This window comes from Haematobia irritans, chromosome 4, assembly GCF_050003625.1.
Source record: "Haematobia irritans isolate KBUSLIRL chromosome 4, ASM5000362v1, whole genome shotgun sequence".
NCBI classification, from domain to species: Eukaryota; Metazoa; Arthropoda; class Insecta; order Diptera; family Muscidae; genus Haematobia; species Haematobia irritans.
This window is the reverse complement of record NC_134400.1, coordinates 194,769,435-194,781,627: the sequence shown is the minus strand read 5'-3', so window position 1 is coordinate 194,781,627 and position 12,193 is coordinate 194,769,435.

Genomic DNA, 12,193 nt, shown 5'->3' with positions numbered 1-12,193 from the left:
ATGAGAAAATTTTCAAAATAAATAAAATTTTGTAAATCTATAGAAATAAAATTTCGATGAAATTTTCTATAGAAATAAAATTTCGACGAAATTATAAGAAATAAAATAAAATTTTACCAAAATTTTCTATTGAAATAAAATTTCGACGAAATTTTCTATAGAAATAAAACTGCCAAAAATTTCTATAGAAATAAAATTTTGACAAAATTTTCTGTTAGATTTCTTTGTTTTGGTATTTTCTTGGTAACATTTTCTCCAAATTTTGGTAGATTATTTTTGGTTCGAGTGGCAACCGTGACGGTAAGGTCAAAAACTTTGGATTGATGAGTGTAACCTCATACCACCGTAGTGCAATGGTTAGCATGCCCGCCTTGCTTACATAGGTTCGTGGGTTCAACCCCAGTTTCGAACGAACACCAAAAAGGTTTTCAGTTGAACCTTTTTTCGGAAGGTTCAAGTGTAGTTCACTTTGGGTTGAGTGAATTACCCGAATTTATTCTGATAATTGGTTGATAGTTTTGCTGCAAGTAGAGGATGCTGATGAGGAATGTGGTAATTCCCAAACAGCTGTACATCCAACCATATTGTAGTCTGTAGGGCTTTGCCCAAATAAATTTGACAAGCATTTCCTCTGTTGGTTAAGCTACACTTGTAGTTTAGTCAATGCAAGGTTTTAAGCTGAAACAATAATGGTGGATTATCCCCTCAAAGCTTCACTAGTGGTTTCACCGCAATGTGGAAAACCGTTCGGATCCGGACAGTGGTATCATAATGGACTGCATAGTCTAAGGGTATGGTCACACTAGACAAATATTTGACCAAAATGAGTGTCAAACTTTTTTCCTGGAGCACTTTCTAAATATCTGGATACCGTTTTTGGAAAATACTCCTATTGTGATGTATTGCATTCAATATGAGCTAAAAATGTTTGCTGGTTTGACTGTGACGACGAATGTTGTTTTGATTTCTGTCAAATATTTGCTCAGTGTGACCATACCGTAAGTGAGCCTGAAATATCAGGCTACCACTATATCAAACCATGAGTGTGACCGAGTACTAGCTGAAATATAGTATTTAGAAGATGTGGATAGAAGGATTTTTTATAGTAAATACGAACCGAATGAATCTAATGTGTAGTAGATAGTAACAGTAGGAATCCATTATGTAGTAGAGGTGTGCACGTGCACGAAATTGTCGTGACTTACGAAAATTTTCGTACGCTCACGAAAATAATCCCGCCCACGGACATAAAACGCTTACGATTTGAATTAATTTACAATTTTAGTGACACCTGGAATGTTAAAAGTTAAATAAAGGGTGATACGGTCAAAATTTGGTCAAGGGAAAACGCGTGTAAATCGGTGAAATCGTTTAATTAAAAAATCAAATTAAATTTCTTTTTCAAGTTCAATTAGTATAAAATTCAGGAAAAATATTCAGTTAGGCTTTCGCTTTTCCAAATCCGAATTGCCGGGCCACACGCTTGACACCTGCCATCAGATTTTGTACAGCCACCTTTTCCACCTTCTTCGCCGCAGAAAGCCAGTTTGCCTTGAACTGCTGCTCGTCCTTAGCAGTTTTTTTGGTCTTCTTTAGGTTCCGCTTGACAATAGCCCAGTATTTCTCAATTGGGCGGAGCTCTGGCGTGTTGGGAGGGTTCTTGTCCTTGGGAACCACCTGCACGTTGTTGGCGGCGTACCACTCCATGACCTTTTTACCGTAATGGCAAGATGCCAAATACGGCCAAAACAGTACGGAACAACCGTGTTTCTTCAGGAAAGGCAGCAGACGTTTATTCAAATACTCTTTCACGTAAATTTCTTGGTTGACAGTCCCGGAAGCTATGAAAATGCTATCTGGTTTGGCAAGCAGTCAAACTTCGTCAGCATCGTCGTGTACAGCCTCCGGGATCGCGCTTTGGCCGTCGTATTTTGTTTATCATCGCGATTTGGAGTCACTACCTTCTTGTAAGTCGATAGTCCGGCTCGTTTTTTGGCTAGATGCACGGTTGTAGACGATACACCCAGCTTATTTGCGGCATCTCGGAGAGAGAGGTTAGGGTTTCGCTTGAAATTACCGGATACTCTCTTTGTCGTTTCAGCGGTTTCCGGTTTTCGATTTCCCCCGATCCAGACTTCCTGGCTGTCGACAAACGTTCCCCAAACACTTTAATTACATTTGTAACGGTTGATTTGGCAACTTTTAGCGATTTTGCCAGCTTTGCGTGCGAGTAGATCGGATTTTCGCGATGCGCGAGCAAAATTTTGATACGCTGCTCTTCTTGATTAGACGGCATTTTGACAACTGAAGAGTGAATTCCAAAATCAAAATAGGAGCAACATTCTACACACACACACCTTCAAAATGAGGGGTGTTCAGGTTTTTTAAATGCAAAATTGAAGGAAATACGCAAAGTTTATATTGACCAAATTTTGACCGTATCACCCTTTAACGCTCTCGATTTTAATCATGTTCATGTTTTCAGACATGTCCCTAAGGTAAATTACTCATAAAATTATTCGTGAGTCACGACATTTTCGTGCGTGAGTGTGCGTGGGTACATATTTTCTTTTCGTGAGTGGGCGTAAGTAAGATTTTTCCTTCGTAAGTGTGCGTGAACATGAGTAATATATTACTCACATGCACACCTCTATTATGTAGTAGATAGGGACAATAGGAACCTTGCACCCGTTGTAGTAGCAAGAAATCCATCCTTTTTCCAATAAATAGGCATGATTACGAATAAAAGCTAATTGTATGGGAGCCACCGTGGTGCAATGGTTAGCATTCCCGCCTTGCATACACAAGGTCGTGGATTCGATTCCTGCTACGACCGAACACCAAAAATTTTTTCAGCGGTGGATTATCCCACCTCAGTAATGCTGGTGACATTTCTGAGGGTTTCAAAGCTTCTCTAAGTGGTTACACTGGAATGTGGAACGCCGTTCGAACTCGGCTATAAAAAGGAGGTCCCTTGTCATTGAGCTTAACATGGAATCGGGCAGCACTCAGTGATAAGAGAGAAGTTCACCACTGTGGTATCACAATGGACTGAATAGTCTAAGTGAGCCTGATACATCGGGCTGCCACAAAACCTAACCTAACCTATGGGAGCCATAGTAGGTAACGCAGAAAATTCTCTTGGACTATATTTCCATCTGCTGCGTGTTTTGTAGGATAGGCACACCCGAAAAATTTCTTTTTTTTCATTTTGTAAATATTTATATTTATATTGTAACGGATTTTATTAACAAATTGTGAACAATTTAAAGATTTTTTCATATATTATGGGAAATGTTCAAAAATCGCCTGGCAGCACTTCAGTAGAATTTCTTTAAAAATTACAAAGTTTTATCACAATTACTTTTTATTTTTATTTTATTTTTTTTTATTGAAAAATCACTTCTTACATTTTTTTAGATCACCACTGTGCATATATTTTCAACATTCTTAAAATCATCATCATCATTGTGCTATTCCTTTAAGATTTTCTGTTAGAAAAACTTTGGATGCCTGGTTTGGGTGTTTTTTTCTTCTCAATATTTACAAAGACCATTGGTATTTTATGTTTGTCTATTTACAACTAAGTGGTGGTGTATCACAGAGTGCATGAACCATTTGCCCAATGCAATAAACCATCTGCTTTGGCTGGCACCATCACCCAGAAATAGTGTGGCTCAAATAAACTCTGTTTGTCTTGGACATTTTTGTATCTCATGGCCATGTCCAGTTTGCAGGGAGCATGAGGGTGGGATATACACACATGCTGCCTGGCCCATGTATACCGGTAGATCATATGGTGTTTCTTTTGCCATCTTTTTTGACTGTATTTTTGTTTTTGCTTTCACCCCACAAACAACGGCATATTATCGCTAGTTCGCATCACAATACTCCATCTCATAATCATCACGATCAGCAGGACCAACAAGAATAAACACGCGACATACCAGCCTATTTAGTGATTTACAGTGAAATAGTGATGAGAGAGTGTTACGAAAATATAGTCATTCACGCATCATGCTCACGACAAGTTATAGCAAATAACAACAAATTTTAAATGAAGTCATGTACTAGGCGTTGTGGGGTTTTTGTGTCACACATATGAATTTCTCTATTAAGAACTAGATAGTTATTCAAGAGAGAGAGAGAGAGAGAGAGAGAAATTGAGTATGCCTTAAGTTGTATTAGTTAGAGATGCCATTCAAGCTGTTTTTGATGTAGAATTCTTTGAAAATTTCTGAATTTGTTTGTAACTCTAAATCTGCCAATCGAATGTCATGAATGCTATGAATAAAATCAACGCTCATACATGACAACCCAGCTAAATTATGTAATTGTAATTTTTTGGCCAGTTTAAATAAATTCAGCTTTTTCTGGCTATACATTTCATTTGTTCTAGGCACTTTGTGGTCGACAACAGTTTGCAACACTAGGAAGAGAGCACGAGAGAGAGAGAAAGAATATAATACTTACGCGAATATGTCACACATAAACACTAAAATTCATTACCCGCTTGTTCGGGTAAGTATCCCGCTTGTTCGGGTAAGTAGTGAATGCCTACTTATATGGCTCCCAATTCGTAAACACCCCTACTTATAATCCTGACTACCGCCCTTGTATTTGAGCGGAGAATTTAACGAGGAGATGTCGCTCAAAATAACCAATAGACTATTCTCTGCATTATTGGTAACCCCCCATTTGGTAGCTGAAAATTACCACATAATTTGTGCGCCCATTTCTACCCAGAGAAAAGTGCGATGAAAATATGGTAGCCAATTGTTATTGTTAAATAGTTTATATTTTGACATCTAAAAAAAAACTAAATCAGTTCTAAATTTTTCATAGAAATAAAATCATTAAGTCAATATTATATAAACAAAAAGAAAAAAACTATTAATCTGGGCCTTCTTTATCTCTGCATTGCTTGGCGTATTTATTATTCTGGAGGTCCGTTGTTGCTAGGAAATGTAGACGCCGCTTCTGAAATTAGAATATAAATATGAAATTATAATATTCAACTGATATGTAATGGAATTTTATGGAAAATTTTTAACTTACGTTTTAGAATTTCCTTCCTTTTGAATACACCAGCACTCCGTGTACAGCCGAATGCTTTGAAACCAAGGGAACAACTGAACAAAGTGTGGGAATTGTCACGTGTTCTAGTGGGAGTTTGTTTTTTCTTCTTTAAACGTCTGTGTTTACGATTAGAACAAGCATAATATCTTTTTATGCATTACTCGTAAGCACCAACACCAAATTAAGAACGTAATTGCTGTTTTTTTTTTAAATTTTGCTCGGGAGACTATTTTGTACATTACTTTTAGATACCAAAATTAAATGATCACTTTTTCAATTTCTCTCTCATTTTTTTCTGTGAGAGTGCGTCTTTCTTATCGATTTCATTATCAACTGGTAATGTCCAATATAGTCTATCGACTATTTAATAGATTACTTTATGGTGCTGAATTGGATGTAATGAAATGGTTTGATTTAGAAAAAGGGTTTTTTGTACTTTTTGAATTCATTATTCTATACCAAAATAACCGCCTGCACATGTGGAGTGCTTATATAAGCATGGAAAAAGCGATAATAGCTATTTACCGAACAAGCGGGTAGTGAGTGTGAGTACAAATTTCCTCACGCTCACACTTCTGATACGAAATTCCACTACTCCTCAAATTTCTCTTTACAAAGAGTTAAAACCCTTTATCGAAAAAAAACAATCTTCTAGATATTGACAAACAGTACAGGAGAAGTAGCAATGGCTAAACGTTTTCCAATCTCAAGTTTTTCAAACAAAAAAGAATATACGCCTACATGGATGACCTGGAGGTGGTCACACCATGCAATAAAGCGCCGTTATACAGTGAAACTTTAAAAGTTTTTCTAAAAAAAACATAGGAGCGCATTTATTTCTATTAAAATTTAAAATAAGCAAAAACAAGTATATACGGCCGTAAGTTCGGCCAGGCCGAAGCTTATGTACCCTCCACCATGGATTGCGTAGAAACTTCTTCTGAAGACTGTCATCCACAATCGAGTTACTTGGGTTGCGTTAACACTTGCCGATGGCAAGGTATTTTAAAACTTCCTAACACCGTAATATATACCACATAGTCCATACGTGGTATTAAACTAAAAAAGGCCGATTAAATACGTATATAATTAAGTTTAAAGTTTCTATAGAAATAAAATTTTGACAAAATAAAATTTTGACAACATTTTCTTTAGAAGTAAAGTTTGGAAAAAAATTTCTATAGAATTAAAATTTGGAAAAAAATTTCTATACAAATAAAATTTTGACAAAATTTTCGATAGAAATAACATTTTGACAATGTTTTCTATAAAAATAAAATTTTGGTAGATTATTTTTGGCTCGAGTGGCAACCATGATTATGATTGATTGGGGATCGGCTATATATAACTATAGACCGATACGGACCAATTTTGGCATGGTTATTAGCGGCCTTATGCTAACACCACGTAGCAAATTTCAACCGGATCGGATGAATTTTGCTCCTCCAAGAGGCTCCGGAGATCAAGACTGGGGAACGGTTTATATGGGGGCTTTATATAATTATGGACCGATATGGACCAATTCTAGCGTATTTGTTAGAGACCACATTCTAACACCATGTTCCAAATTTCAACCGGATCGGATGAATTTTGCTCCTCCAAGAGGCTCCGGAGGACAAATCTGGGGATCAATTTATATGGGGGCTATACATAATTATGGACCGATATGGACCAATTCTTGCATGGTTGTTAGAGACCATATACTAACACCACGTACCAAATTTCAGCCGGATTGGATGAAATTTTGTTCTCTTAGAGGTTCCGCAAGCCAAATCGGGGGATCGGTTTATATGGGGGCTATATGTAATTATGGACCGATATGGTCAATTTCTGCATGGTTGTTAGAGACCATATACAAACATCATGTACCCAATTTCAGCCGGATCGGATGAAATTTGCTTCTCTTAGAGCAATCGCAAGCCAAATTTGGGGGTCCGTTTATATGGGGGCTATACGTAAAAGTGGACCGATATGGACCAATTTTTGCATGGTTGTTAGAGACAATATACTAACACCATGTACCAAATTTCAACCGACTCGGATCAATTTTGCTCCTCTAAGAGGATCCGGAGGTCAAATCTGGGGATCGCCTTATATAGGGGCTATATATAATTATGGACCGATATGGACCAATTTTGGCCTGGTTGTTAGAGACAATATACTAACACCACGTACCAAATTTCAATCGGATCGGATGACTTTTGCTCCTCTAAGAGGCTCCGGAGGTCAAATCTGGGGATCGGTTTATATGGGGGCTATATATAATTATGGGCCGATGTGGACCAATTCTTGCATGGTTGTTAGATACAATATACTAACACCATGCACCAAATTTCAATCGGATCGGATGACTTTTGCTCTTTTAAGAGGCCCCGGAGGTCAAATCTGGGGATCGGTTTATATGGGGGCTATATATAATTATGGACCGATGTAGACCAATTTTTGCATGGTTATTAGAGACCATATACTAACACCATGTACCAAATTTCAGCCGGATCGGATGAAATTTGCTTCTCTTAGAGGCTCCGAAAGCCAAACCAGGGGATCGGTTTATATGGGGGCTATATATAATTATGGACCGATGTGGACCAATTTTTGCATGGTTGTTAGAGACCATATACTAACACAATGTACCAAATTTCAGTCAGATCGGATGAAATTTGCTTCTCTTAGAGCAATCGCACGCCAAATTTGGGGGTCCGTTTATATGGGGGCTATACGTAAAAGTGGACCGATATGGACAAATTTTTGCATGGTTGTTAGATACAATATACTAACACCATGTACCAAATTTCAGCCGGATCGGATGAAATTTGCTTCTCTAAGAGGCTCCGGATCCTCAAATCTGGGGATCGCCTTATATAGGGGCTATATATAATTATGGACCGATATGGACCAATTTTGGCTTGGTTGTTAGAGACAATATACTAACACCACCTACCACATTTCAATCAGATCGGATGACTTTTGCTCCTCTAAGAGGCTCCGGAGGTCAAATCTGGGGATCGGTTTATATGGGGGCTATATATAATTATGGGCCGATGTGGACTAATTCTTGCATGGTTGTTAGAGACAATATACTACCACCACGTACCAAATTTCAATCGGATCGGATGACTTTTGCTCCTCTAAGAGGCTCCGGAAGTCAAATCTGGGGATCGGTTTATATGGGGGCTATATATAACTATTGACCGATATGGACCAATTTTGGCCTGGTTGTTAGAGACAATATACTAACACCACGTTCCAAATTTCAATCGGATCGGATGACTTTTGCTTCTCTTAGAGGCTCCGAAAGCCAAACCGGGGGATCGGTTTATATGGGGGCTATATATAATTATGGACCGATGTGGACCAATTTTTGCATGGTTGTTAGAGACCATATACTAACACAATGTACCAAATTTCAGCCAGATCGGATGAAATTTGCTTCTCTTAGAGCAATCGCAAGCCAAATTTGGGGGTCCGTTTATATGGGGGCTATACGTAAAAGTGGACCGATATGGCCCATTTGCAATACCGTCCGACCTACATCAATAACAACTACTTGTGCCAAGTTTCAAGTCGATAGCTTGTTTTGTTCGGAAGTTAGAGTGATTTCAACAGACGGACGGACGGACGGACGGACGGACATGCTCAGATCGACTCAGAATTTCACCACGACCAAGAATATATATACTTTATGGGGTCTTAGAGCAATATTTCGATGTGTTACAAACGGAATGACAAAGTTAATATACCCCCATCCTATGGTGGAGGGTATGATAACAATGCACCTGGACCTGATGGGATTCCGGCAGAAATACTGAAGAAGATAGCAGAACATCGGCCCGAAGTTCTCTGTCACATGTACAATTCGTACATGACAGATGAAATTTTCCCCCAAACCTGGAAAGATCAGAAATCGGTACTTATAACTAAAGGAAAAGGAGACCCACGCGAACCATTCTCATGCAGGCCCCTATGTATGCTTAATACAGCTGGTAAACTGTTGGAAAGGCTTATCAAGCCAAGGCTAGAACAAGCGAGAAATCCACTTTAGGAGCACTTAGGAATGTGATGGATGTGGCACTAGCTACCCAGAGGGACAGCCATCATAGCAGACCTGTCATTCAACTTGCAATCCTAGACGTGGAAAATGCCTTTAATAGTCTCAGATGGGCGGACTTCTTACGAGCATTGGCGCACAATTTTGAAATCCGAGGCTACTTCATACGGATAATAAGAAGTTATTTGAAAGACAGAGTACTCGTATTGATATATGACAACGACGTCGGAATTAGAAGGATTGAAATCACATCAGGCGTTGCACAGGAATCAATCCTGGGCTCCGATTTATGGAATATTAGCTACGACGAGATCTTAAGAATTGAGATGCCAGTGGACATTTTTTTGGTCGGATACGCTGACGTTACAGCAGCGATGATACCAGCGCGAAACATTAAGGAGGCGCAGAGAAAACTCACACAAGTGATGATACGGGCAAGGTCCTGGTTGGGGATGCATGGACTAGAACTTGCGACACACAAGACAGAGTTGTTGCTAATCACGCGGCGACACGGTGATCGATATGCAATTAAACGAAGTCGTTATTCGGACGAGGGACGCTATAAAATATCTAAGAAAGCGATTGGATACAAAGCTGATGTTTTCGCCACAAATAGACTAACATATGCTGCAAGGAAAGCAACACAGATCACGCAACAACTCTGCAGACTAAGGGCGAATTTAGGCGGTCCCCTAACAAAAAAAGCGAAAGCTCTTAATGGAGGCCTGTAATAATGTTCTACTCTACGGAAGCGAGATGTGGCCAAGCGCGATGGGACATGCGAATAGGGCTCGAGCCTTTCGGGAAGTACAGCGAACGGCTGCTTTGCGTGTGGTACTGATCAAAGATGGCAGATGACCTTCAAGCTGAGGAAAGGAAGAGGATTTTTGACCTGAAAATGGAGAACAGACTTGACACCAACACGTTAGAAGAGATAAAACGGGAGACTATGCAACAGTGGCAAGATCGGTGGAATTGCGATACATACGGCAGGTGGACAGCAAGACTTATCCCCGACATAGAAAAGTGGACGAAAAGAAATCACGGGGACGTGAACTATTACATATGTTGACGCAGATGCTGTGTGGACACGGATACTTCCGAATGTATTTGCATAAGATGGGCAAATGTCATAGTTCATATTGTATTCTAAGAGGAGGGGAATGTCATCCATGATGCGCATCACATGTTTTTCAGGTGCATACGATGGCGCACCGAGAGATCTAGAACTAGAGGGAGAAGCTGGCGAATGAGATGAACAGAGCCTGATAGAAAAAATCAAACGTCAAACGAACGGCATTGGAACATCACCGCGTCATATTAAGGAGAAAGAAGATTGACCTTGACAATAGGGTGGCTATGCGGACTATGGTGTGAGACGGAATGACCACGGAAGGAGATGGGCATATAGGAAAGTTACGGTCAGGACGCAGACACTGAAAAGGTCAGGCACATATATGGGGGTCCAACTCGAAGTAATGTGCATACAGTGCCGAGGTGGAGCAAAACTCCAGGAACAATAAGGGTCGGTTGTTAGTCGGTATTATCGATATCGAGTCCCTCATACGATGTGAGAAATTCTGAGTCGATTTAAGCATGTCCGTCCGTCCGTCTGTTGAAATCACGCTAACTTCCGAACGAAACAAGCTATCGACTTGAAACTTGGCAAAAGTAGTTGGTATTGATCGGATGGTATTGCAAATGGGCCTTTTACGTATAGCCCCCATATAAACCGATGACCAGATTTGGCTTGCGGAGCCTGTAAGAGAAGCAAATTTCATCCGATCTGGCTGAAAATTGGTATGTGGTATAAGTAGGTAGTATCTTACAACTGCGCAAAAATTGATTCACATCGGTCCATAATTATATATAGCCCCCATATAAACCGATCCCCAGATTTGGCTTGCGGAGCCTCTAAGAGAAGCAAATTTCACCAGATCCGGCTAAAATTTGATACGTGGTGTTGGTATATGGTCTCTAACAACCATGCAAAAATTGGTCCATATCGGTAAATAATTATATGTAGCCCCCATATAAACCGATCCCCAGATTTGGCTTGCGGAGCCTCTTGGAGGAGCACAATTCACCCGATCCGGTTGAAATTTGGTACATGATGTTAGTATATGGTCTTTACCAACCATGCAAAAATTGGTCCACATCGGTCCATAATTATATACAGCCCCCATATAAACCGACGCTCAGATTTGATTTGCGGAGCCACTTGGAGGAGCAGAATTCATCCGATCCGGTTGAAATTTGGTACATGATGTTAATATGTGGTCTTTAACAACCGTGCAAAAATTGGTCCACATCGGTCCATAATTATATATAGCCCCCATGTAAACCGACGCTCAGATTTGATTTGCGGAGCCACTTGGAGGAGCAAAATTCATCCGATCCGGTTGAAATTTGGTACATGATGTTAGTATATGGTCTTTACCAACCATGCAAAAATTGGTCCACATCGGTCCATAATTATATATAGCCCCCATATAAACCGACGCTCAGATTTGATTTGCGGAGCCACTTGGAGGAGCAGAATTCATCCGATCCGGTTGAAATTTGGTACATGATGTTAATATGTGGTCTTTAACAACCATGCAGAAATTGGTCCATATCGGTCCATAATTATATATAGCCCCCATAGAAACCGACGCTCAGATTTGGTTTGCGGAGTCTCTAGGATCCCATCCGATTGAAATTCGGTACATGATGTTAGTATATGGTCTCTAACAACCATGCAAAAATTGGTCCACATCGGTCCATAATTATACATAGCCCCCATATAAACCGACGCTCAGATTTGGCTTGAAGAGCCTCTTGGAGGAGCAAAATTCATCCGATCCGGTTGTAAGTTGGTACGTGGTGAAATTTAGTACATTGCGCTAGTATATGGCCGCTAACATCCATGGTCCATATCGGTCTATAGTTATATATAGCCGATCCCCAAAAATAGTCTACCAAAATTGTATTTCTATAGAAAATTTTGTCAACATTTTATTGCTTTAGAAAATTTTGTCAAAATTTTATTGTTTTAGAAAATTTTGTCAAAATTTTATTTCTACA